At 49.4% G+C, this 26,454-nt stretch overlaps 1 protein-coding gene across 4 annotated transcripts in view; it reads right to left on the reverse strand.

Annotated features, from left to right (window-relative positions):
* LOC105487934 (coronin 2B) overlaps positions 1-26,454 on the reverse strand; it is a 151,663-nt gene that overhangs the window by 85,725 nt on the left and 39,484 nt on the right. The window contains exon 1 of one of the 4 annotated variants that reach the window (XM_011751622.3): positions 19,148-19,165. The exons of the other annotated variants lie outside the window; for them this stretch is intronic. The gene's annotated coding sequence lies outside the window, so the exon portion shown is untranslated. Of the gene's footprint in view, positions 1-19,147; positions 19,166-26,454 lie in introns of those variants that run through there. 4 annotated transcript variants of the gene reach the window in all.

A 26,454-nucleotide genomic window follows, 5' to 3' on the forward strand; every position in this document is an offset into this window, starting at 1 on the left:
ACCAGAACCCAAGGCTCAGGGAGCCACCGGGATGGCAAGTTCTGTCTCCAACCCCAGCACAGCCTGTGGCTGGGCACCGGGGATGGTCTGCACAAGGCCTGTTTCTAGACTGAGTGCCCAGTTCTGTGCTCTTCCCAGTGCAGACTTCACCGCAGGCTCTCCCTGGGGGACAACAAGGGGAAGGGTCACAAGAACTGGACTGAAAGCCACGCAGACCTAGATTCAAATCCCAACCCTGCTGTGTGACTTGGGCAAGTCACTTAACTTCTCTATGCCCCTCCATCTACTCCCATATTAAAGAGGCTAGCAGGCATGGTGGTAGGCACCTGTAATCCCAGCTACTTGGGAGGCTGAGGCAGGAGAACTGCTTGAACCCAGGTGGCAGAGGTTGCAGTGAGCCTAGATTGCACCACTGCACTCCAGCCTGGACAACAGAATGAGACTCCGTCTCAAAAAAAGAGAGGCTAGGCCGGGTGAGGTGAGTCACTCCTGTAATCCCAGCACCTTGGGGGGCTGAGGAGGACAGATCGCTTGAACCCAGGAGTTAGAGACACTAACCTGAGCAACATGGCTAAACCCTGTCTCTACCAAAAACATACAAAGTTAGTCAGGCATAGTAGTATGCGCCTATAGTCTCAGCTACTTGGGAGGCTGAGGTGGGAGGATGGCTTGAGCCTGGGAGGTGGAGGTTGCAGTGAGCTGAGTTGCACCACTGCACTACCCGCCTGGGCGACAGTGCTGAACCCTGTCTCAAAAAAAATAAATAAAAAAAATAAAGGTGGCTAATCATCCCCATCACCTCCAAGGGCTTGGGAGGAGCCAATGCCAAGCTGCTTGCCATGTGCCCAGCACAGGACATGCTGACCTGATAGGCTCTCCTGAGCCCACCTGGCAAAGTCCACACGTACCCCAGGTTCCCCAGGTGGAGTGCTCAGCGGCCCGCAGTTTCTGTGCCTGTTTTCCCATCTGACTTCACCTCTTCCTCGTCCACCCTCCCCCTTCTCCTTTTCCCTGCTCCTTCTGCTTCCTCCCACTCTCTGCCCTTGTTTCCTCTCTCTCCCATCTCCCCATCTCCCCAGTCCTCAGGGTGTGGACACAGGAAGGAAGCATCTGTGGTGAAGGCTCTGGTGTGCACACTTGTGGTCTTCTTGAATGACTCCTTATCCATCTCCTGTTGCCCCCACAGCCCAGCTAGCACTTCTGAACTGGATGCTGCATCCCAGGGGACCACAGCGCTCAGGCTCGGGGTGAGCAGGCATGTTCTCCCACTGAGCATGTTCCCCGGGGATGGGCCTGGGCAGGCCCTAGAATGAGGCAGGCCTGCTTCCTGGGAAGAATGGAGAGTGTCTGTCTCTCAGCAAGCCTGGGCTGGCCTCTCCACCGTGGCGGGTAGGCTGGGGCTGGATCTCCATGGAGATTCTCTCTGCTGGGCCTTTGGAAGGGCCAGGGGAAGGGAGGTCAGGGGCTGCTGTTGATCAATGGCTCTATATCCCTGGGCCTGGAGCTCCATGCCACGTGAACCTATGCACAGGTGTTCACACAGGACCCTGAGCTGGGAGTCTGCAGTCCTGGCTCCGCGCCCCATTCAGACTCCTACTGACCTTGGGAAAGACATTTTGCTGCTCCAAGCACCAGCTGCTCCTCCCCCTCTACCTCAGCCCTTCTCTTTCTTTCTACTTCTGTGGAATTATGGGAAAAGAACTTGCAAAAATCATGACTCCTGCCTCCTTTTTACTTCCTTAAGCATTTCCTACAAAGGAGGGCAATTTCCTTAGCACATCACCATCATCGCATCCAAGAAAACTGACCATTCCTCAATACCATGTAATGCCCAGTCCGTGTTTACATTTCCCCCAAATACCTTCTACAGCTATTTTAGTTTCTGAACTAAGATTCAGTGAATCCTAGGTTCCCGTATTGCATTTGGTTGTGAACTCTCTTTTGCCTTCTTTAACCTAAAATACTCCTAGCCCTATTTTTTTTTTTTTTTTTATGGCATTGCCTTTTGAAAGATATCAGGTCAGTCGTCTTATAAAACGTTCCAAAGATTTGTCTCATGATGCTTCAGGGCATGGCTAAAGTTGTTCCTGTATCCCTTGTAAACTTTAAGAGTTAGGTCTAAGGCCTTGATTTGATTCAGGTTACAATGTCTCCATTATTAGTTACTTGGCTTTGGTAAAGCATGAGAAAGGAGAGGAGAGGGCAGAGGGAATGTGTAAGCACACACTTGGTCTGGCTGGTGGCAGTGAGGCGGCCACCTGGCCAGTGCCAAAGGTTTGTTCTGGAAGGTGATGGACAGAGGTTGGAAGGCCAGGCCAGGCACCAGTACACACTGTGGGCCAAAGCTGGGTGTCTGCAGAAGGATCTGCATTACTAAGGGGCTGACCTCATCCCTGCCGAGACCTCAAAGGGAAATCAGTGGGGGCGGCCAAGAGGTGACCTGAAAATCTGACCCTTTGCCTTTACCCCTGAAGCCCTGCCCAGATACTAGTAGATTCCCCCCGACTGGTTCTAGTGAGAGCAGAACACACTGTCTCTGAATCTTTTAGGACAAATGAGCACAAGACACAAGATTGGGACATATTGGTTTTGAGACTGGTTTTCAAGATGGGTTTTGAACTCCGTAAAAGAAAGGACGTTCTTAATGGTTAGAGCTGCCTAACTTGGAAAAAGAAGCTACCCTGATAGGTAATGAGCTTCCTATCCCTGGGGGGAGGAGGGGTTTCAAGATTGAGGTGGATGACCTCCGACCAAGGACGATGTGGATTAATGAGTGGAACTAGATCGCCTTCCAGCCCTGAGATAATAGAGTTCCTGTACTTTATTAAACACATGATGTTGGAACAGAGAGGAGCTTTGAGGTCTACCATCCTGGTTCTACCACCCTCCCTGGCTGGGGGTCTTCCTCCTCTACATTTCCCTACCCCAGTTGGGTTGCTGTGACCCTGAATGACAACAGCTCTTACATGGCAATAGCCACCTCCTCTTAGGGCGTCCCACAGAGCTGATTAATGCTTGGCACTTATTTCAAGCTTTAGATATGCATGTTTTCTGTCTCCAGTTACTGGATTGGAAGTTGCCAGATCATCCAGCTCCTTCTGGCCCCTGCACAGCCCCACCCCACTCCATGCCTAGTTCAGGGTTCCCTTATAGCTGAGCCTCATAGTGACTCTGGCTGAATCATCTCTCAGTACCGTAGGGGGGCAAGAGCCAAGGTCAGGCCCAAGGAGGTGCCTCCTTCAGGGAACTCACCCTAGGGCTGTGACTTCAGCCTGCTGAGGTTTTGCATTTTATTTTCAGGCTGATGTGCTGCCCTTGCCCACAGGATGAGGGGCTGGTCCTTACCCTCCCTCAAGAGCCCTCCCTCTACCACGTTCTTCCTTCTGGTCATGCAGCCCTGTCTCCAATAGGCTCCCTGTCACCAGAATATCGACGCCTCGGAACCCAGTACTGCTGTCAGGCTGAGGCCTAGCGAGTCCCTTGCTGTTGACAGCACAGAATCAGCAAGGGGCCAGTGCCCGTAGAACCACCCTGAAAAGCCCACCCGCAGTCATGATCCTCTCCAGACACCGCCTCAGTCAGCCCCGCTGCTGTCCAGCAGGCAGAGCTAGGCAGGTGCTACAATCCCATTTACAACATAGAGTGTCTGTGTGGCTAATGGAGGAGTTAAGAGACTTGTCCAAAGTCACAAGCTATCAAAATGGTGTAGCCAAGACTTCAGCCAAGAACTTCTGACTCTTAGTCTACTTCTCTTTCCAATACAACACGCATCTTCTCCTCCTTCAGCCTCTCCACCTCAACTCTTACCCCTCCCCAATAGCTCCATAAATCCACGGCCCTACACAAAAGTGTAAAGAAACTGTATAGCAGGAAGGGTTTTAGGAGTCAGAAAGAATCCTGTGGTTTCTATCTTGGCTCTGCTACTTGTTAGTTGTGCGACTTTGGACTACCTACTCAACCTGTCTGAATATCAGTTTTCTTAACTGTAAAATGAGAATAATGTCATCCAGCTCACTGGATACAATGAAGTGACCAAATACAAATTCCTTGGCAAAGTGTCTGGCCCAGGACGGGTGCTTGCTACACACTAGCTCTACCCTCTCTCCTTCTCCTGTGAGGGAGAGTCTCTGACTTCAAATAATCAAATGTTTACTTGGGGAGGTCAGGCTTTGCCAGGAGGAGGAGGACAGGGCTGGGCTGGGCTGGTCTGAGGGTCAGGAGAGGGAGGGAGAGGTTCTGGATTCCAGATGTGCACAGCTGCTGGGCCTGCTCCCTGGCAGCCTCTCCCTGGGCCCAGGGCCATCCTGGTCTCCCTCCCAGATGGGGAGGGCCCGGAAGGAAGAAGTATTCATTTTGCGCTAAATGGCCCTTATAGCCTCTCAAGAAATGTAGGATAGCATTTTTTCCTCTTCTGAGATAATCACTATGTATACTCCACAGGGAAGCAAATTGTATCCTGTCCTCGGATCTCAAAAATGATTTATTGTGGACAGCGGGTGCATTTTCTAGATGATGACATGAGCAAAATTTAGTTTTTAACTGGAACACAAACATGTAAGAGAGCACTTTTTTTTAAGTTTCTGACTCAGGTGAAGGGGCAATGTGGCTACATTCACATCAAAGGGCTGGGAGTAAGCCCTCTGGGAAAGAGCTGTGTAATGTGGGGAGCCCAGGAGACCTCTCAGATCTGCCCTGGTAGCTCCCATGGGGCAGCCCATCACAATATATGACAGAGCCACTCCCGGGTCATGGGCTGTCAGAGAAAGACTGGCACTTTCCATCTTGTTTGGTCACTAGCTGTGTGACCTGGGACAAGCCACCTTCCTTCTCCGGGCTCAGTGTCCTCTTCTGTGATATGTGGGTATCAACTGACCTGGGTCCTGGAATCTGTATGAGGATGGAACATGAGAACACAAGAGAAAATCATGTGGCACTGTCATGAAGGAAAGACACGGTTATCAACAGCTCCATCTCATCCACAGCATTCTGGGTCGTGAGGGAGAGCTGATCATCTGTTCCTCCTCCACCCAGGAAGGCTGGACACACAGGAGGAACACAGTGAATATTTCCAAACTGGAGGGAGCAGAGGGAACCAGCCCACAGTCCCGAGGGGCTCGCCAGCCTGGGCAGTAATTCCCAGTGGACTTCAAGCTTCAGTGTCCTCCTCTGTAAAATGAGAAAGCCAAACAGACAATGGGAGATGCATGAACTGTGCCATTTCCCTCAGCATAGCATCTCTCAGACCCCTGCCCTGACCATTTCCAAACTCGGTTATGCATCAGAATCGTCTGGGAAATGTGTTTTGAAGGCATGGATCTGTGGAACCAATATTTGGGAGTATCTCCTCTTGCCTGTGTACCTTAGAGTAGGCTGAAACTGCACTGTCCTATATGGTAGCTACCAGCCACATGCAGCTGTTGAAATTCAGATGAATTAAAATTAAATGGAAAATTCTTCCTCAGACTAACCACATATCAAGAGCTCAATAGGCACATGTGGCTAGTGGCTACCATATGGGACAGCAGAGATTACAGAGCATTTCCATCACTGCAGTGTGTTCCATTGGACAGCACTGGGAGAAAAGACATCAATTAGCTCCTAAAAGTCATCAGTTAGCTACTAAAAGTCCTAAATCCTAGAAGACAAGAATCAATCCAAACCGCCACTCCTGGAAGTTCCTGGGTGGGGTGTACAGGGACTTAGGAAGGCTACAATTTGGAGTCACTCCACCGTCTTTCTCTGCATCTCTGGCAAACATGGAATTCTTGGGTTCCAGACCAGTTCTCCCACCAACTCACAGGGCCTCTCGGGCAAGCCCCTCATTCTTCTCACCCAGGAAATGGGAATGCCTCCTCGCCACCCAGCTCTGTCCTGCCTCCCTCATGCTATCAGGGAGCGGATCAAAGCCAAGTGGGAACAGGCAGGGCTGGGACGGCGCCTTCTCCACAGTCTCTAGAGGGGAGGATATGCAGCATGCATCCACCACCCAGTGCAAGCCCAGCTAGAGACACGGTCTATTCTGTACCAGGCCTCTGCCCCAAATCCCGGCAGCCTTTCCTGCTCCGGTGAACAAGCCGGACATGTAAGGAGAAGGCTGTAGCCTCCTCTGCCTCAGTCTCTTCAAGACAGCTTCCCACCTCCCCCAAGACGGGCACTGGGAAGTCCTTCCCGAGGCCCCCAGATTTCATGCTGTGCTCCCCTTGCTCCTGGTTCACCACACTGACAACAGCCAATGTGTGTTTAGTGCTCACGATGAGCTGAGCATTTTACCTTCATTATATCCTACAATCCTTAAAATAACCCTGAGAAACAGGTACAATTATTATCCCCATTTCCAGACGTGACTGGGTTTGTCCAGGTCACTGAAGTGGAGGAGCTGGGATCTGATTCAGACCTGTCACCGAGGTCTCTCCTTTACTTGTCTGCTCCCCAACTATCCTGGCTGTTGTTGCGGGCGGGGACTGCACCTCATTCCTCCCATTTTTCCGGGCTTCCCATTGGGCCTAACATCATCTTGATAAATGGTTACGAAATATACGAGTGAGGGAAGGAATCGGAGGGCAGGGACAAGGAAGAGCAACCCAAGTCTTTGCCTCAGGGCCTACAAAAGTCCCCTTGGAGCTCCAGATCGCGAACCTCGTCCATCCCCATGTTCACAGGACCAGATCCCACAATATTCACTCTGCACAGAGAGCCAGGAAAAGGAAATGTCTGCCTCCTCTGGGCCTAACTTTTCCTCCATGTGGTCCTGACACAAAAAGGCTTTGAAGGAACTGTATCCTGTCAGAGCAGAAGAGGACTCACAGGTCCCCTAAATCCAGCCTCTCATTTCAGAGACCCAGAGAGGAGGAGCGACTCGTCCAAGGTCACACAGTATTGTCTCTGGATGGCCGGTCCACACTGCAAGCTTCCTGCCCTGGGGTGGTAGAATCTGGTGCCGCCACCTCTTCCCTGCAGGCAGATCCCATGGGAGTCTATCCGGGCAGGCAGTGGCAGAGCAGAACCCAGGCCTGCTGGGAAGGATCCACGCTACGCTGGGGTTCTGAGTTCTGTGTTTCTCTGACCAGGCGGAGAGGGGCGGTGGAGCTCAAAACACAGGCCCAACAGATGGTTTCTATTTGCAGCCACTGAGGCTGGTCTGTGCCAGACTCCTGACCTATTTTGAGGAACTGAGGGCCCTGCTGGCTCAGAGATGGCCTCCAACTTGCACCCCCTCAGCCCAAAGTCTGGCAGGAGATCAAATGGGTGGTTCAAGTCCAGTGGGGAGAGGAGTGAAGGTGGAAAACCTTTGAAAATGAGGCCAGCGTGGATGGTCTGCAAGCTCGAGCTCCAGGGAACAGGTCCTTGGAGTGTGAGCCCCAGATCATCTGCCTCAGAATCACCTGAAGTGTTTGTGGAAATGCAGGCTCCTGGGCCCCACTTCCAGCCTGCAGAATCACACATTGTGGGAATGAGCTAGGGAATGTGCATTTTAACCAAGCCCACCAGGAGATTGCTGTTTGGGATCTCTGCTGTTCAATGGACCACCTGTGGACCAATAGCACTGGCATTACCTGGAAGCTGGTTAGAAATGGAGAATCCCAGGCCCCACCCTTGACTCAAATCAGAATCTACGGTTGAACATGGTGTGGTCCAGGTGGTTCACACAGATGATTAAATTGAGAATCACTCTCCAGCTCAGTGCTTCTCAAACTTGCACGTGCATCACAATTACCTGGTGGGCTTGTGAAAACACAGATTGCTGAGGCCCATTGTTTCTGATTCAGGAAGTCGAGGGTGGGGCCCGAGAATCTGCATCCCTAACTCATTGCCAGGTGATGCTGAAGCTACTGGTCCCGGAACCAGACTTTGGTCCCTGAGCGGCACTGCAAGGAGCACTGGGCCCTCTGAAGCTTCAGCTCTGTGACTTTGCATCTGTCCCTTTACCTCCCAGTTCCTCCATCAGAAAAATGGATATAATTCATGTTTTTCCTAGGATGGTTAGGAGGATCTAGTGAAATAATACTGTGTGTGAACGTGCTTTGCTAACCATGACTGCTCAACAAAGATTATTTTATCAATCAATCTGCACCTTCAAAAGTGCTTTGGGTTTGCCCTTGACAACCATCCTGCCGGCCAGCGAGTGAGTAAAAGAGCTGGGCCTAATGCATCCCTCGAGGGCTTTCTTCTGTATTTCTAGACTGTCATGCACAAGATCGTGCACACAGCAAGTGCTTAATAAGGGCTGGTGGAATTCAACCCAGGACTTCTGGTTTTCAGCCCTATTCTCTTTCCACAGCAGGTCCTACTTCTCACATCCTCCTTCATGGCCTCCAGCCTCTTGGTAGGCGAGGCTGACCAACTTTTTTAAAAGGCTGTTTCATAGTCAAGGCTAAAGGCTGAGCTGGGGAGATGCCAGGCACAGCTGCCACTGCCGAGGCTCCCTGCCTGTGACATGCCCTGACCAACTCTCAGGATAACTGGGATCCCGTGTTCAGAGTGCCTGGCCTGGTCCCTGGTCCACAGACCAAGACCTTGCTCCCTGTCACCTGCCAGTGCAGAAAAAGATGGACTGATAAACTGTCCCCAGGGGAATATGGTAACTGGTGATGGGCCTTCCCCTTCCCAAGAGATAATCTATCTACATTACAGCCAGGGGACGGCATGGAAGAGAAGGACCGTCTGCTGGCTTTGTTGTAGTATCTCTGTTCAAATAAAAGGAGGCCCATCTCTCAGTGCCTCAAATGAGAAAGGAGAAGCTGAAGTTCTTTATATTACTGCTAATCATTTTGGGTATAAAAAGGGGTAATAAATCAACTTGCCCATAAATAAATAGATCCCAGGCCCCATGCACAGAGCTTATTTGGAGATAAACCCTTTGCACTGTCCACCCTGTGCTGTCCCCAAGGGGAGAGAGAGAGAGAGAGAGAGTGTGTGTGTGTGTGTGTGTGTGTGTAGGAGTAACTATTTCCTCTAGGACTTTGGAAACAATTCAAGGGGCCTCACCAGCTGAGGGTCTAGAAACCAGAGCAGAAACTTGTTTTTTTAAATTAAACTTAATGTTACTGAGGAAATCAATGGGTTTTGTTTGAAAACATCCGTGATGACTGTCTCATGATGTTCTCCACCTCTCACTCACTGCCTTGTAAAAAGAATCCAGTAGTTAATTTAGGATGCAGCAAGGAAAGAGAAGTCTTCTTGGGATCTGTGACCAACAGTTCCCCTACAACGCCCTACAATGCCTTCTGTTCCCCCAATTCACAAGGGAGGCCACCTCATTCTAGGTGGTCGCATAGCATTCCACATGACCGTCCAGCACACAGCTCTGCTCCATAGGAGTGATCCACACTCAATGGTGACAGCTAAACCAGCCAGCTCCTCCCCTTGAAGGGTTTAAATGTGGGCTACATTGCACCACTAGTTGGTGGCAGAGGCAGAAGCCATAAGCAGAGGGAAGCAAGATGGAGAAGAGGTCAGAGAAGAATGTAAAGGGGATCACTGTAATTTTTAAAATAATGTTAGTGCACTGTTCTGCATTTACTAGGTGTGACCTTCCTGCTGTTCCGCTAAATCACATCCATTTATTGGCCAGGCATGGTGGCTCACGCCTGTAATCCCAGCACTTTGGGGGGCCAAGGCAGGCAGATCACTTGAGGTCAGGAGTTTGAGACCAGCCTGACCAACATGGCGAAACCCCATCTCTACTAAAAATAAAAAAATTAGCCAAACATGCTGGCGTGCGCCTAGAGTCCCAGCTACTCAGGAGGCTGAGGCATGAGAATCACTTAAACCCGGGCGATGGAGAATGCAGTGAGCCGAGATCATGCCACTGCACTCCAGCCTGGATGACAGAGCAAGACTCTGCCTCCAAAAAACTACAAAAATACAAAATAAATAAATGATATCCATTATCCAGGGAGAGTTCAGACAGTGAAAGCAGGACTCAAACAAAGTTACATTCCGACTTCCAAGATAGGATTCTGCAGCCACAAAATATCTTAAGAGACAGAATTGTTGACAGAGGACTTTTCTTAACTCCCGTCTCTCCATGTTAGCAAATGAAGAGTCCTGTCTGGCTGACTCCATCACAGGGAGGTCCTGGCTGGACACCAGGAGGAAGGGGAAGTCTCACCCTTGCAGCCTGCAGGACTGTGGGATGAGAAGGGAAGCAGAAACAGATACATGGATGTTCAGGAGTGTGCTTGGAGTTCCTGTACTTTGGGCCAGAACCTCAGGGGAAAATGTGTTGAGGGTGCTCTGAGAACACAGGAGTGTCTCTCCAACCTACTGGTTGAGATTCTGGAAGGAGAAAGGACACTATTACAAGCAGTGGGTCAAACAGAAGTTGGCTTCACTGAATGAGATGGTGAGGGGTGTGGCCAGAGAGCCTGGAGCATGCCCTTGAGCCTCCTTTGGCGCCTGGCTGGTGGAGAGGACGCAGCAGTCTCCGCACAGCCCCGAAGCAGGGTGTGGAAGGTCTGAGAGCCACAAGCTAGTGCGAGGTTGGCATGGGCAGGGGCAAGGTGCGGGCTCAGAGGCTGTTAGGGAGACAGTTTAGGCCTGGGCAAGATGTAATGAGATTTGGGTTCTGAAATCTGCAAGACCAGCCAGGGCCCCGCTTGGGATGCACCCCACTATCAGGGCCAAGAACAAAATGAAGCATGAGTTCGTCAGCTGCAGACATCAGCAGGAGATGCCCAAAGAATGCTCTGGGAGAGGACAGACCAGCCACACCTCAGGGGCATCAGTCAGGACATGTTTAAGGTCCACTGGGGAGCTAGGGCCCTTTTCCTCCAACCCTTGAAGTCACATGAGCCTGGGCCATCTCTATCCACAGAGGCCAGGGGAGGAGGAGTTCTGAAAGGTGATGCCTTTGGAGTCATCCAAGCAGATGTCAAATTACCCCCACCTGGCACGGTGGTTCACACCTGTAATCCTAGCCCTTTGGGAGGTTGAGGTGGGTAGATCCCTTGAGGTCAGGAGTTCAAAACCAGCCGGGCCAACATGGTGAAACCCCATCTTTACTAAAAATACATAAAAAATTAGCTGGGCATGGTGGTAGACGCCTGTAATCCCAGCTACTCAGGAAGCTGAGGCAGGAGAATCACTTGAACCTGGGACCAGTGGAGGTTGCAGTGAGCCAAGATCATGCCACTGCACTCCAGCCTGGGCGACAGAGCGAGACTCCGTCTCAAACAACAACAACAACAACAACAACAACAACAACAACAATTATCCCCCAAAGGGTGAGCCTTTACATCATAAGTTACTGAATCAGACCAACTCCACTGGACCGAGCTGAATGCGTTTTATCACGGCTACCTACCAGGTGGGGCTCCCGGATGACACCAGACAAGCTTCAGAGGAAATAAACTTGTATCTTCTTTGCACATCCAAGTTGTCAGGGCTGCCAGCTAAGACCATGAGGGCTGTACCCTGCACAGATGGGCCGTGTGGATGAATAGCACCCAAGGAGTTATGCCACATGGGGGCTGCTGGTGCAGGAGGCACTCACATCACCACCCCAGAGACCCCACTGCGGCAGTCAAGATAACGGAAATCTGAGTACCTTCTAGCTCTGAAATTCCAGGCATCTGAGGCCTGAGAGCCTGGGCGGCCTGGCTGCTGGTCACTCTCTAGCCCAGACTCCCTCATTTACTAAAGGTCAACAGAATCCGTTGCTAGCAACCAACAGAGAGCCTGCTCCAGTGATGCTGAGGGGTGGCATGTGGCCCTCCCTCGTGGCCATCAGGGCCATTCCAGCAGCCTGTTTACACTGACTGCCAGGAGCATCTCCTCCTCTCCTCCTGGCAACTCAGGAGGGGTTGTCTGTGTGCAGGCGTCCGCACCTTCTCTGGTGTGGCTACTGATGTCAAGCGGTAAATGAACTGGCCCCACGGGGTCTCTGACCATCCCATCCCCAGGGACCTACCCTCCCCTGAACACCTGCGGCATTTCCTGGCTGCCACCCTGCCCCCTGGCATCTGGTGTGTACTTCAGGGTTGACTGGTTCTCTTTACATGTGTTGAGATTAACTTCTCCCGGACGCTGTAAGCTGGGCCCTGGTGTCAGCTCTGAGAGCTGGAATGCACAGGAACTCTAAAGGTTGCCAACTTCCTGGCTGAGATGCTGGAAGGAGAGAGGACACTGTTCCAAAGTGGGCCAAACACAGGATGGCTTCACAGACAGATACGGGTTTAAATCCTAGTGCCACCATTTACTAGGTATCGACTGGACAAATTCATTAACTTTTTGGAGCTTGTGTTCTCATCTATAAAATATTATAAAATGTATAACAAACCCTAGACAAGTTCATTAACTTTTTGGAGCTTGAGTTCTCATTTATAAAAATGGGGGTAATACTGTCTCCTTCTCAGGACAACCTCCATCCTCTTGGTCTTCCTCACAATGCCCTATACATGGAGACTGTCCATAACCCACTGACGGGCAAGTGACTGGCCTTTCACCACTTCAGAACCTGGACATCCAGGTGTTCCCTGGGAGCACAGGGACAAGCTCCTGGAGAAGGGAGCAGGCAGACCTGCTGACCGGACTTGTACCTGCCATTCCCAGCCCCACCCCCACCACTGCCCTGCACGACCACAGGAACACCCCTCACCCTTGGGAGAGGGCCCAAGACCCAGTTCTGGCCAGTGAGACATAGGAGGAAGTCCCCTAGGGGGCTTCTGAGAAGATTTTTGTCTCACTAAGGAGAGAGACATAAGAAAAGTTCTTTCTTGGCATACTGGCACACACCTTTGCTTGCTTCCTGCCTTTGCTTGCATTTGAGGAGGTAAATCCTGGCGTTCTGGAACCCATTTTGTGGCCAAGAGGTAACAAGCCTACAACCAAAAGGCCAAAATGAGGAGAAGACAGACCAGAAGCACAGAAGAGGCCTGGGTCCTTGATGACACTGTGGAGCCACCAACCAAACCTAGGACCTCCTTCCTCTGCAACTCTTATTTGAAAAACCATGAAAATCCTATAGATTGAGTCAGTCTTGGCTTTCTTTGTTACTTGCAGCCTAAAGCATTTCAACTGATGGAAATAAAGAAGAGAGGGAGAGGGGAGCAGATCTCTGAGTCTTTGGGCACTGCCTGTGACCTGTCCCCATGAGGTCTCTCTGCCCCCACAGCAAAGAACTTTGCTATTTTAAGGAGGCCCAGAGACCACAGAGCCCCACTCAAGCCTAGCAGGCCTGCTCCTGCCAGGAACAAAGAAAACCATTTCGTTTCGAGGTTTTCTCTCATCCTTCAGCACAGTTCCTTGGGGTGTGCTGATGCAGCTGCCTGTGCCTGCCATGCAGTTGCTGGAAAAGTTGCACAGCTCAGGGGATGATAACAATGACCACTTGGGTCAGGGGGAGCAATAATCAGGTTCATACTGCCCGTTCACACGACCACCCCACATAGCATCCCCTGGGTCCAGCAACACTGCCGAGCCTTGAAAGGAGATTTTTTTCCCTCTTTTTCTTTCTTTATTCCACTGAATGATGTCATTGCTACAGAAGCCATGAGGAAGAGGGGTGGAGAGGAAAATGAGGTAATGGATGCAGAACATCTGGCACGGTGCCTGGTGGGCACTGAGCAAACACCAGCACCCTCCCTTTTCTCTTCCAACATGATGGCAATGCTGGGTGACAGAACACAGCATCAGGCAACTCCTCCAGGGCAGCGGTGCCTCTGGCGGGGCATTACCTACCTTTTTGGATTCCTGGTTTTTAAAGGACTCTTTCTACTGGTGTGCTTTTCCTTCATGGTGTCCACTTAGACGTAGTGCATGTGTATGCACACAGCACACACAGACACACACGCATGAACACACACACACACACACACACACACACGCTGGTTTAAGAGCCCAAGCTCCTGACTCCACAGCGAGCTGGGTCCCAGTCATCAGGTCAGGGTTCTCAATTAGCTTCTGCCTCAGCCTCATCCAGGTCCTCCTGATCTGATCCCCACTGAGGCTGCTCCTGTCACTGACCCTCCTGCTGGTCCCCTGTCCATTTCATAAGGACATGCGGAGGCCCTGGGAGCTGCTCAGTGCACAGCTTTTCCCTGCACATCGTTTCTTCCCCAGCACCTGGGCTCTTTGTTTGGGCCCTCGTGGTTTCTGTGAAAGTCAAAGCTGTGGTTGCCTGAGTACCAAACCACTGGCATAGTCCGGCCTCTGTCAATCCACCTCCGGGGATAAAGTCTCTCTCCTCACCTCTTCCACCGAGTCAGGACCACTCCAGTCCACAGGGCACTTTTATGAGAATAGAGAAAGGTGCCTCTTCCTCCAGCAGAATCAGCTCCAGGCTCAGGGAGTGGAATGTGGACTGGATTTCAGACCCCATTTACCCCCTGCCAGGTGCCTTTGTGCAGGGCACAACTCAGACAACCGTACACAGCAGACCTGCAATGGAGTCTTTCCAATTATTCTCCTGAACTTCTGAACTAAAAGATTTTCTCAGACATTGACTCATTCAGAACTACTCCAGAATTTCCAATGTGGACCAGCCCCGCTGATGGGGCAACAACTTTGCAAAACTCCAAGACACATTCAGCACTCCCCAGCATGATCCCATGGCTCCCCCAGCAGACCTCGCTGGCCTCACCTTCCTGGCTCTCCTCTGCTAACTCTAAATAAAGTTACAGCATCTCTGCTGTCCAATTACAATTCATTCCTCCCTGCCCCATCTGGAGGCAAATGGCACATCTGTCCCAGGAGACCTGCTGGTCCCTCCCTCCCACATTCTCATCCTGCCCTTTCCCCAGCTTGCCTTATCTTCCACATCACATGGGAAACTGAAGGCATCCCTCTCAGCAGAAAGTCTCTTGTACCCAGCAATGCTTAGCCTCAGGGAATGAATGGAGAGGCTGGGTGAGCCCATGTAGACTCCAGAGGAGGCAGGAAAAGCCCTGGGAAAAGGCCCTTCTCTATTAGCTACTGTCGTGAGCAAGTTGATCTACCTTTTAGGACCCCATTTGTGTATCAACTGTGGTGATAATAATGGTGCCTCCTCATGGAGCTGATGTGGGGATTAAATGAAAATGCATGTACAGTGACTGTAACATTACTTGGCTCACACCATGGGCTTCATACACGTAACTATTGTAAAGTCCTTTGACTCACCTGTTTCTATCCCCTTGTTATAAAATGGATAAAGTGATATGTTACATATTTTAATGTATTTGACAGTTAGTGGTGTACTTGCTACATGTTAGGTACTATTCTAAGCACTTTGCAAATACTGCCTTCCTTAGTGTTCATCACAACCCAGTGAGGCAGACGCTATTATCTTCCCCATATCACAGGGGAGGAAGCTAAGGCACAGGCATTCAGTAACTTGCCCAAGGTCATCCAGGCAAGAAGGGACAGAGAAAGGATTCAAACCCAGGCCTTCCACTCCATAGGGTGTGTGCTTAACTGGGCTATGGGGTTTCTCTGTGACTCTTGTGAGAATTAAATGAGGTCATGCCTGCTAAGTGCTTGGCACGTAGAAGGCACCGGAGATTTGGTCATTATGGTAATGTACCATTATTGTTGAATATTTGTAATTGTTATTACTAATATATGCAAAGCCCCACCCAAATTATGCTGGCCCTTCCCCTTTTCTTCCTCTCTCCAGCACTGATGTTGCTGGTTTGGGTGGTGGTGGGGTTGGAGGAGGTGTCTTTATGGAAGGCTGTGTTTCCAGTTTGGGGGCAGGGAGGGAAGATTTTGGGTATAGACGTAAGAGTGAGCAAACTCCCTCAGCACAGAGCCTCATCGAACTGGTACACTAGAAGCTCAGCAAGTTATGTTAGCTACAATATGGGGAGGCGTGGACATGGGGATACACCAGGGTGTGTGGGGCAGGAAGGAGGCTGTACCCGTAAGCCTGAGGGTCTATGGCAGAGGTAAGCAGACAGAGGGAGATGAGGCTGCCCCTGCAAGATTCAGCTCAGCAAATAACCGAGTCACCTAATATAATCGTACAGGCTCAGAGCAGAAGCCATTTCTTGCTCACATCTCCCCATCCCATCCTGCAGATGAAGACCACACTTGTCACAGTGCCTCTCACTCCACCGTGATGCAGAGTCTCCTCTCCCACGAGCTCCTTATGCTATAGCCAGGCTCTCCTTATTGTCCCAGGCACGTGGTTACCTCCACCTCCCCAACCCCAAGACACTCCAAAGAGATGCCTGCCCTCTTCTCTCTGCACCCTGGAATTTTACTCATCTCTCTCCCAACACACACCTTCCCTGACCACCCCCCACCAACACACTCTTTCTTCCTGGGGACCCATCTGCACTTGAAGGTCCATAAACCACCCTCAGGCACTGAGGGCAAGCTGCCCTGCCCTGGTGCATTGCTTTTCCTGTGTTCAGGTCTAACTCTAAACTCCTTGATGGTTGGGATGATGTCTTAAGTCATTTCTGAATCTCTCATATGAGACCAGCACAAGATCAATACAATAATGAATACACAAATGTAAAGTAAAACAAATAAACAAATAAAAATAAAATTTTATAGGTAATGCATTTAGAAGCAGCTTATAGGAATTACCTAATTTGGTCCTCATTATCCTCATGAATTTGACATTATTGTGCCCATTTTGCAGATGTAGAAACAGGCAGAAAAGAGGTAAGTACCTTGCTAAGGACCCCCAGTTGGCAGTGGTGGGACTGGGAGCTAAACCCAGGAGTCTCACTACACATCCTGTGCTCAGAGCTACCCTGTGCACTCTCATTGGCCATTGATGAGTGACTCAGTGATGACACCTGACCTCTGCCTACTCTTCAAACTCATGACTTCCCCAGGGAAACTGGCAGGGAGAGGTGCCTGGGGGCTGGGGCCTCAGCCTCTGACCAGACCTCCTGGCCTCTCCGGAGCAGTGGTTCTCAGCCCTCACTGCTTAAATTTGCCCGCAGACATGTTTTTTCATAAGTACTGACACCTGGGTCTCTCCCCAGCCAACAAAATGGACTTGATGATGGGGCCTGAGCCTCTGTATTCTTGAGCTCCCCACAGGGAGAATGAAAAGCCACTGCTTTAGAAGCAGTGATTCCCGGGAAGACTCTGAGTCTCTTGCTCCCTCCTCCCCTCACTCAAAGGCTGGGAGTCCTGCATCTGTGTCAGCCAAGTCCCTGGCTTCTCCCTTCTGTCCACATCACTTGTCCCCAGAGGGCACAGGGGAGAAAATCTGTCTGAATCTCTAGCACTCAGGACCACATAAGCCACAGGTCATGAGACAGAACTCAATCTAGCCAGCAGCTAGCAGCCAGCACAGTGATTAAGCATGTTCTAAATTAGTTGCCAACATTTTTTAAAAGTCAGGATCTTTAAGAAAAACTCAGACTTCTTTCTTTTGTTGAAAAATAAAAAATCAGAAACTACTATGCACCCACATCCCCACTGCAGCCCCTTCAGGAGGGGAGGGGATGCTCAGTTACACCCAAGCCCCCTCCTGCATTACGGTTCTCATCTGAGCCCTGTAAGCACTGGAACTACGTGCCCTCGCAGCAGCACGTAGTAGGAAAATTTTTTAAAAACTGCTGACGAATGAGTCTTTTTGACTTTTGAAGCAGCCTGTGCAGAAAGATTTACATATGAATCAAACAAATTGCATTTCTTGCTAGACAGCATTTCTGGATGAAAGCTAGAAACAATTAAATTACCCCAGGAAGAAAAGCTATGGCACATCCACAGGATGAAACACAAACTCAGCAATAAAAGGAGCAAACTACTGATACCCACAACCCCACAGATGACTCTCAAATACAGTAAAGCTGGGCCGGGCTCACACCCGTAATCCCAGCACTTTGGGAGGCCAAGGTGGGCAGACTGCTTGAGCTCAGGAGTTTGAGACCAGCCTGGGCAACATGGTGAAACCCTGTCTCTACAAAAAATACAAAAGTTAGCTGGGTGTGGTGGTGTGCACCTGTAGTCCTAGCTACTTGGGGTGCTGAGGTGGGAGGATTGCTTGAGCCCAGGAGTTGGAAGCTGCAGTGAGCTGTGTTCAGACACTCCAGCCTGGGCAACAAAGCAAGACCCTGAGACCCTGTCTCAAAAACACCCAACAACAAAAAAGAAAAAAACCTGTAAGTGGAGTGCACAAGCAGGTTCAAAGGCTACATACCCAATGATTCCATTGATATAATATTCTGGAAAAAAAAATCTTCTACAGATGGAACACAGATGAATGGTGGCAAGGCCTGGGGGTGGGAGGAAGGCCTGATCACAAAGGGGCAGGAGGGGATTTCAGGAGGCAGTGGAGATGTTCTGTATCATGATAGTGATGGTGGTTACATGATTGTTTGCATTTGTGAAATGCATAGAACGGGACACTAAAAAAGATGATTTTTTTAATGCATGTAAATTATACCTTGAAGAACCTGAGTTTAAAAAAATTAGCTGAAGAAACATTTGTCCCCGTTCTAGATACAGAAAGTTGCATAAAATAAACTGTGGAGAAGCTTCAAGTTTAGAGATTCCTAAACCCTGCGGGCAGCTGAGAAGACTGGGTTCCCTCAGCATACAGCAGCGTGCTCGGGCCGCCCACTGCAAGGAGGCTCAGGAACAGCTGAGTGTGGTGCAGAGGAAGGGACCCTGGGCATACAGTCACTTGTCCTGCAGTGCCCTTGACTTTGGGCAGGAGTGGTCTTTGACCACTAGCACTGGAGTTAAAAACAGAGACACGGCCAGGTTCAGTGGCTCGTGCTTGTTAATCCCAGCACTTTGGGAGGCCAAGGCGGGCATATCATGAGGTCAGGAGTTCAAGACTAGCCTAGCCAACATGGCAAAACCCCGTCTTTACTGAAAATACAAAAATTAGCTGGGTGTGGTGGCGTGCCCCTGTAATCCCAACTATTCAGGAGGCTGAGGCAGGAGAATCAGGAGGTGGAGTTCGCAGTGAGCCGAGGTCATGCCATTGCACTCCAGCCTGGGTGACAGAGCGAGACTCCATCTCAAAGAAAAGAAAAAAAGCCAAAAAACAAAACAAACAGACGCCCAGCTCCACCCCAGATCTAGTGAATTAGAATCTCTGGGCATGGACCCCAAGAACCTTTGGGTCTGATGTTTGAAAAGCCCCTAAGGTTATTTGAATGCACAACTAATACATCACATATTAGTTTTAGGCCCAAGAGACAGTAGTTCCTAACATCAGTTCCAGGCTGGAGGAAACACTGAACAGTACCTTTCACAGACTCATGTGGTGCTGATCACCATTGTTATTCGTGTTGGTAGTTGTGCTCACTGTTGACTCGAATATCATTTTTGTTGTTGTCGCTGGTTTTAGAGACGTGGTCTCACAGCTGTCCAGGCTGGAGTGCTGTGGCGATCATAGCTTAGTGCAGCCTCAAACTCCCTGGGCTCAAGTGATCCTCCCGCCTCAGCCTCCTGAGCAGATGGAACTGCAGTCTCACACCACTGCAAGTCTTGTGCCATGGCCGATTCTAATATCTGACATTGGTAGAGTGGTGCCGCTAGTTTACAGAGCACCCTGACATGGATTACCTGACTTAAGCTGGGCAGCTGGCTTTATTTTTTATCCTCATTTATGGGATGAGAAGACAGAATTAGAGGTTAGGTCACCTGCTCAAGACAGCACAAGAGCAGGACCTGCCACCCCAGTCCTTTGAGTCCATCTCAAGTCTCTTTCCATCACCCAGTCTCTAGGGTTGAAAATCCTCCTTCCTGTTGGAGGCTGAACTGAGGAGGGCTGGGCAGAGAGCAGGAGGAATGAGAAAGGGCGTCTTCCCAACAGAGCAGTCAAGGAATCTGTGCGACCCATGCTGAGCTGCAGAGAGAAGCTGCTGTAATCCGTGGTGTCGACAATGGAGGGGCTGGGGCTGCTCAAACACACCCGCCTCCAACCTCACGCTTTGCAAGTGGCACAAACGGGGATTACCCAGGAGCCGTCATCCAGCACGCGGTAATCCTCACCCAGCCCTGCCTGCCCTCCCACCCGATGCTGCTGCTCCTGGGAGCAACAGGCTACTGGATGCTGGGATAGAGACGCCCAACAGGATTTCTGGAGCAAAGGAACCTGAAGCTGCCCTTGGCTTGTCCCACCAGGGGACTATCATACTGCCCTGAGATGACTTCTGGTCCTCCAGCCTCTGTTTACGTGCAGGGTGGGAGAGGCTGACCTCACTCACTTCTGGCTCTTTGGGATGGGATAGGGTGGGGGTGACGAGGTGGTGTAAACACAGCTGTGGGTGGGGCAGACTGGAGGTCACTCATGTTAAGCTTCCACATGCATGGACACTGCCAGGGCTTCCACGTGACCTTCCAATGGTGGTGCAAAGCACCCAGGGTCTGCGTCCAGCAGCTTCAGTCAAGGCCCCTGCTGTATCACTCTGGCAAGTCTTGATGACTTGATTCAAGAGGCAGCATGGGCCTGGGGTTAAAAGAGCCAGGCCGGTTCCTTGCTGTGTGACTCTAAGCAAGAAACATCACTTCTCTGCTTCCTCATCTTTTTTAAATTTAAATTTTATTTTCTTTTAATTGAGACAGATTCTCACTTTGTTGTCCAGGCTGGAGTGCAGTAGCGTGATCTCGGCTCACTGCAACCTCCGCCTCCCAGGTTCAAGTGATTCTCCTGCCTCAGTCTCCGGAGTAGCTGGGATTACAGGTGCCCACCACCACACCCGGCTATGGTTCTCATCTTTAAAAGAGGGGCGATATTAATAGGGCTTACCTCCTAGGGCTGATGTGAAGATTAGATTCCCTAAAGTATACAAAGCACCAGACACATGCTAAGTATCTATAAATATCAGCCATCACCATCACCACCACCATCCTGTTTCCCAGTCTGTTCAATGGGATTCATCCTAATCTCTTCTGCCTACCTCACAGAGGCGTTGTGAGTTAAGGTCAACAAAACTATAAACTCTGAGAGGACAGAGCCTGTGTCTGCCTTGGTCCTCTGTTACATCCCCAGGATTCAGAATAGTATCTGGTAGTAGGGGTGCCCAGCAAATATCTATGAATGAATGAATGGCGTGTGGGGGTGAATCTAGTGATTCTGAAGGTGCTCCAAAGGGCTGAGCTGCTTTTGTTTCTAGCGAGTAGTCAGTGAGGTCCAAAAATAGGACTTGCTGCGTTTGGAGGTTGTGAGTTCCCCATTGCTGAAGGCAATTAAAGAAACTGGAGGTCACTTGGCACAGGTGTCAGGGATGGGACTCACATAGCAGGTTTAGGTGGAACTGAATGACACTGGAGAATCCTTTCCAACTCAGAGTGAATTACAGGCTAACTCACCCCATACCAAATCCCCGTGGCCTTCAACAGCCTCAGGCATGTCTTGCCCAGTCAGCTCACACTCAAGGGAATATACAACCAACCCTCACATCCTCACACTGCAGTCACACAGTCCACCCACCTGGGCGGTCTCAAAACACGCCCATGCCCCCACACACTCCACTTCCACATGCAGTCACTCACCCAGCAGCATTGCTATAATTGTCATTAATGTACGGAGCACCAACTACAAACCCGGCTATGGGTTAAGTCCTTCTCCAACTTCATCTCATTTAATTTTCACTCCTAAGCAAAATAGATTATCCCCATTTTAAAGATGGAAAACCAAGACTGAGAAGGTCAAATAGTGGCTTACATTTATAATCCCAGCACTTTGGATCGGGAGGATCACTTCAGGGTGGGAAGATGACTTGAACCCAGGAGTTTGATACCAGCCTGGGCAACATAGTGAGAACCTATCTCTACAAATAATAAGAAAATCAGAAAAATTAGCCAGGCACGGTGGCATGTGCCTATAGTCCCAGCTCCTTGGGAGGTTGAGGTGGGAGGATCACTTGAACCTGGGTGGTCAAGGCTGCAGTGACCCATGATTGCACCACTGCCCTCCAGCCTAGGTGACAGAGTGAGACCTTGTCTCAAAAAAAAAAAAAAAAAAAAAAAGCGAAACTTGCCCAACGTCACATGACTGCCAAGGAGCTGAACTGGGCTTTGAACCCAGGTCTGTATTATCCCAAAGCTTGTCCTCTTGAGTCACATTGCCTCCCTATCTCAAACCAACAACCAAACCAAAGCAAGGCCAATCTGTTCTCACAAGGCTCTGGTAACCCACTCATCTGGAAAGGCAGAGTTATGAAGCCAGAGCTACAGTTCATTCCCATCCCAGGTGCACATGTGCTGGTCTCCAGTTCAGGCCAGTGTGGAACTCTGGGCAGGTCCCCTTTCAGGAATGCCTCCTCCTCATTTCCTCCTGCCAAACTCTATTCAATAGTACGGTACAGTTCAAATGCTTCCTGTGCTGCAAAGCCTCTCTGGTCCCTGAGAAAGAACTCAGCACTCCCTGCATCGTGCTTGCTCCAGGCCTCCATGCTGGCATGCACTGCATTGTTCCGTGGCTAATTGTTTATGTGTCTGCTTCCCCTAGCCGACTGAGTCCCATGGGGTCGGGGGCAGTGTCTGATTTGTCTGCGCCTCCATTCCAGCCACGAGCACAGGTCCTGGCACCTCCAAGATGCTCAATTGCTCATTAAACGCTGTGGCTAAATTGCTTATGGCCTGCAGGGTCCCTACACCTGCACTGGCAGAGTTTATGGTGGTCACACAGTTGAGAATATTCACGGCTGATCTCATCTGTCCACTCCAAGCTGAGTAACACACCCGTTAATCAGCAGGCAAGGAGAACATCTGTGGCTCCTTCAGAAAGTAATAGCTTCCCGGAAGTGGAGCAGCGTATAATAGGCCCTGTACCGTTCCCTGTGCTCCCAAGTGGAGCTCGGCCAGCAGACTGCCTTGCATTTACCCCAGAAGACTTTCTACCCTTTGTTGGGGGATTTCATCACAGAAACTGGCTCCCCGCCCAACCCTGCCTGACACGCACAGTAGGAAGGCCTGGAAACCTTCTAGCCCTGGTCCTGCCTGGGCTGGCTGAGTGACGGCAGGCACACTCCCTCTCTGGGTCTCAGTTTGTTTATCTGCAAAACAAAGAAATAACTACCCTATTATAGCTGCTTGATAAGACTCAGATTAAAAAAAAAAAAGAAAAGGAACGAGAGAATAAAGCAGAGAAGGCATTTTGGAAATATAAAACTGATTCAAAAGCAAGATATGGGACCAGGTGATCCCTAAACGCAGACTTTTGAATGAGGTTGGAAGGGGAAGACCCTCTTTACTCCTGTGGCTTAAAATAGCTTATCAGACTCATGGACAAGTGTTCTGTCCTTTCTGGGCCTCAGTTTAGTCATTTGTCAAACAAGAGGTTGAATGGAATCAGTGTTATCAGTGTTTTCCAAACTTCATAATTTGTGTACCACTGCCAACATGTTCTTGCCATTTCTACAAATCACCCGAACCATATCTATTTTAAAATTTTCTTTAAATTGGCTCTTTCTAACATTTAAATATCGGTACAAACATCATTCTAAGCAATTTAAGTCATGACATCACAGTTTGATGTCCCAGCTAATGTTTTTCCTAAAACACATTAAATAAATACACAACAATTAGGCCGGGCATGGTGGCTCACACCTGTAATTTCAACACTTTGGGAGGCCAAGGTGGGCGGATCACCTGAGGTCAAGAGTTCGAGACCAGCCTGGCCAACATGGTGAAATCCCATGTCTACTAAAAGTATAAAAATTAGCCGGGTGTTGTCGTGCATGCCTGTAATCCCAGCTACTCAGGAGGCTGAGGCAGGGAAGTTACTTGAACCTGAGAGGCAAAGGCTGCAGTGAGCCAAGACTGCACCACTGCACTCCAGCCTGGGTGACAGAGTGAGACTCTGTCTCAAAAGAAAAAATAAGAAAATATATAACTCCACTTTCATCTTCTATAAAATGAGAGTGATGATGCCAGTACTGTCCACCCAAAAAGGAGAGAACACAGCAAGGAAAGACCTAGAGTTTATCTGGTCCTACTATTCACTCTGAGTTTGCTGAGAATGAACACGTGCACACACACATGCATGCACACACTCATATATATGTACATATATATGTATGCGTGCATATATGTATGTGTACACATATATATACACACACACACATTTACACCCAGCATTTACAATTACACCCAACCATGTTTATTCGGGCCCCACTGAGACTATCTTGTGTACTACTGGTGGTCTATGTCCATTTTTGAGAAGCAGAGGGAGAGAGGACCCTGTGGAACATTTCCAGCACCAACAGTCCAAGGTTTACATCCATGTGATGCACACACCTGGCACCAGCACCACGACAGAAGCCCCGGGGGATGATAAGACAGTCTAGCCCTCTAAGACCTTTCAATCTTGCACACACAAAAAATGCTCTCCAATTGCTTCAGTGTGTTTTATTTGTTTTTTATTTAAATCCTGCTCTAAGGCATCATACTAAAATGCATATGTTGCAGCAGGATGAAAATCTAAGTGATAAAATTCAGGCTAAAGGAAGGTGAGGGTAGGAGAACTAAGGCAAGGCAAAATGAGTATACAGAAGGCTAATAGCTCTTGAATGCTCCCTGGAAGAGTACCACAGATTGGGGCTCCGAGCTTCCTAGTAGTCAAAGTAAAAAGGAAAACATGATTCATCCTCCTTTCATTCTTGTTAATATGTGTTATATGAGCAACATCCTCAATTGCATCCCAAAGATAAATATGATGTAATGGTATCTGGGGCTGCTGACCTGACTAGGGAGATGCTGTTACCATCTTCTGATAAGTATCCCTGCCTCTCCTTAAGCCCATCTACTATGCTGATGCTGCTGTGACCCTCCCCTAAATAAATTTTTGACCACGTCACTTCCCTTTCTCAAAATCACAAAATGTTTTCCTCTTCTCTACAGAATGAAATTTTAAATTTTCAGGCCTGTATTCAAACATCCCCTTGAACTAGCTCAAAGTATTTTTAGGGCCACATCTCTAGGAACCTCATATTGAGATCACAGTGTAACTGCCTGAATTCAAATCCTGGCTCCACCACTTAGTAGCCATGTGACCTTGGGCAAGTTACATAACGTCTCTGAGTCCCATTTTCCTCTTTTGCAACATGAAGAGATAAAAAGTCCCTGTCTTGTGCTCGCCTCAGTAGTACATAAACTAGAAAGTCCCTGTCTTGTAGGATTATTGAGAACCAAGTGTGATAACCCAGGAAGAGCGCTGCTCATGTGCCAGGCACATCAGTGCTATCTCCTCAGCTGTGCACTCACGCCTCCCAGCCTTTGATCGCACTGTTGCTTCCATCTGGCTGCCTTTCCCCTTTTCCTGTTTACTCAAATCTTCTCACACATCTGGACTCAGCTCAAGTGCCACTTGAACTGGGAGCCTTCTGTGATTTCCCCAAATTAATGCATTTTTTTGCTTTTTTTCCATAGCACATAATTTATATGTAATACAACATGTGTAATATATGCAGTGCTCAATCTGTGTTTCTCACACTGGAGGGTCACCTCCTACTAGTAGGTTATGAAATCAAAGTGGTAGGCTGCTACCAGCATTTTAAAAAAATGAAGCAGAGTAGAAAAGACTAGAAAATAGAATGCATATCATGACCTTTGGTTTTGTTTTGTATACATAACATGTATTTGTGTGTGTGTGTGTGTGTATTGGGTCACAACAAAATGATTTTTCTCACTAGCAACTATAGCAAAAAAGTCTGAAAGCCACAGCACTAACTGGGTTGCTGGAAGGCAAGGACTGACTCTGTTCAACTCCGTCCCCAGCACTTAGTAGGAAGCTTGGGACATAGTAGATGCTCAATAAATATTTATTGAAGTGAATTGAAAAATCTAGTGATCCAGAATGGCATGTTACTACGGCATTCCAGTAGCCTAAGATTCAAATGCAAACCCCCATGTTCAGCCACAATCTCTAAGGGCCCCATTCAGGCACAGGACTCCCCCACTGGGATAACAACCACCCACTGGGGATTTCAAGTTGAGGTTGTTAGAAGTGAGTGTAAGAGCATAGTATGGCTTAGTCCCTGCTTACCCAGGACTCCCTCTTAAGACTCCACTTTCATCTTCCATAAAATGAGACTGATGACGCCAGCATTGTCCACCCAACAGGGGGAGAACACAGCAAGGAAAGACCGAGAGTTTATTTGGTCCTACTATCCACACTGAGTTTTCTGAGAATGAACACACACACACACACCCCCAACCACATATATATAGTCACAGACACACACATGCACACACGCACACATACACCCAACAACACATATATGTCATAGACACACACATGCACACACACACACACACTACCCTTCATTTTATAGGTGGGAATGTGGAGGTCCAGTATGGGCAAGTGACCTGCTCAAGGTCACACAGCTGGCGAGTAGCACAGCTGGGACTAGAACCAAGTCCTTTGGTTCCCAGATCACCAGTGAAGGGAGGACAAAAGATACATTAAACAGAAAAGTGCTTGAAAAACACAGAAGAGTGAAAAGTGGTGTGAGCCTAGCTCCAAGATCTGCAGAGACAAGAGGCCACAGGCCACAGGCCACAGTGGCTGATGCACCTGTCTCCTCCTCATTGCCTCTGGGTTCC

The sequence above is a fragment of the Macaca nemestrina genome, chromosome 7 (assembly GCF_043159975.1).
Source record: "Macaca nemestrina isolate mMacNem1 chromosome 7, mMacNem.hap1, whole genome shotgun sequence".
Lineage (NCBI taxonomy): Eukaryota > Metazoa > Chordata > Mammalia > Primates > Cercopithecidae > Macaca > Macaca nemestrina.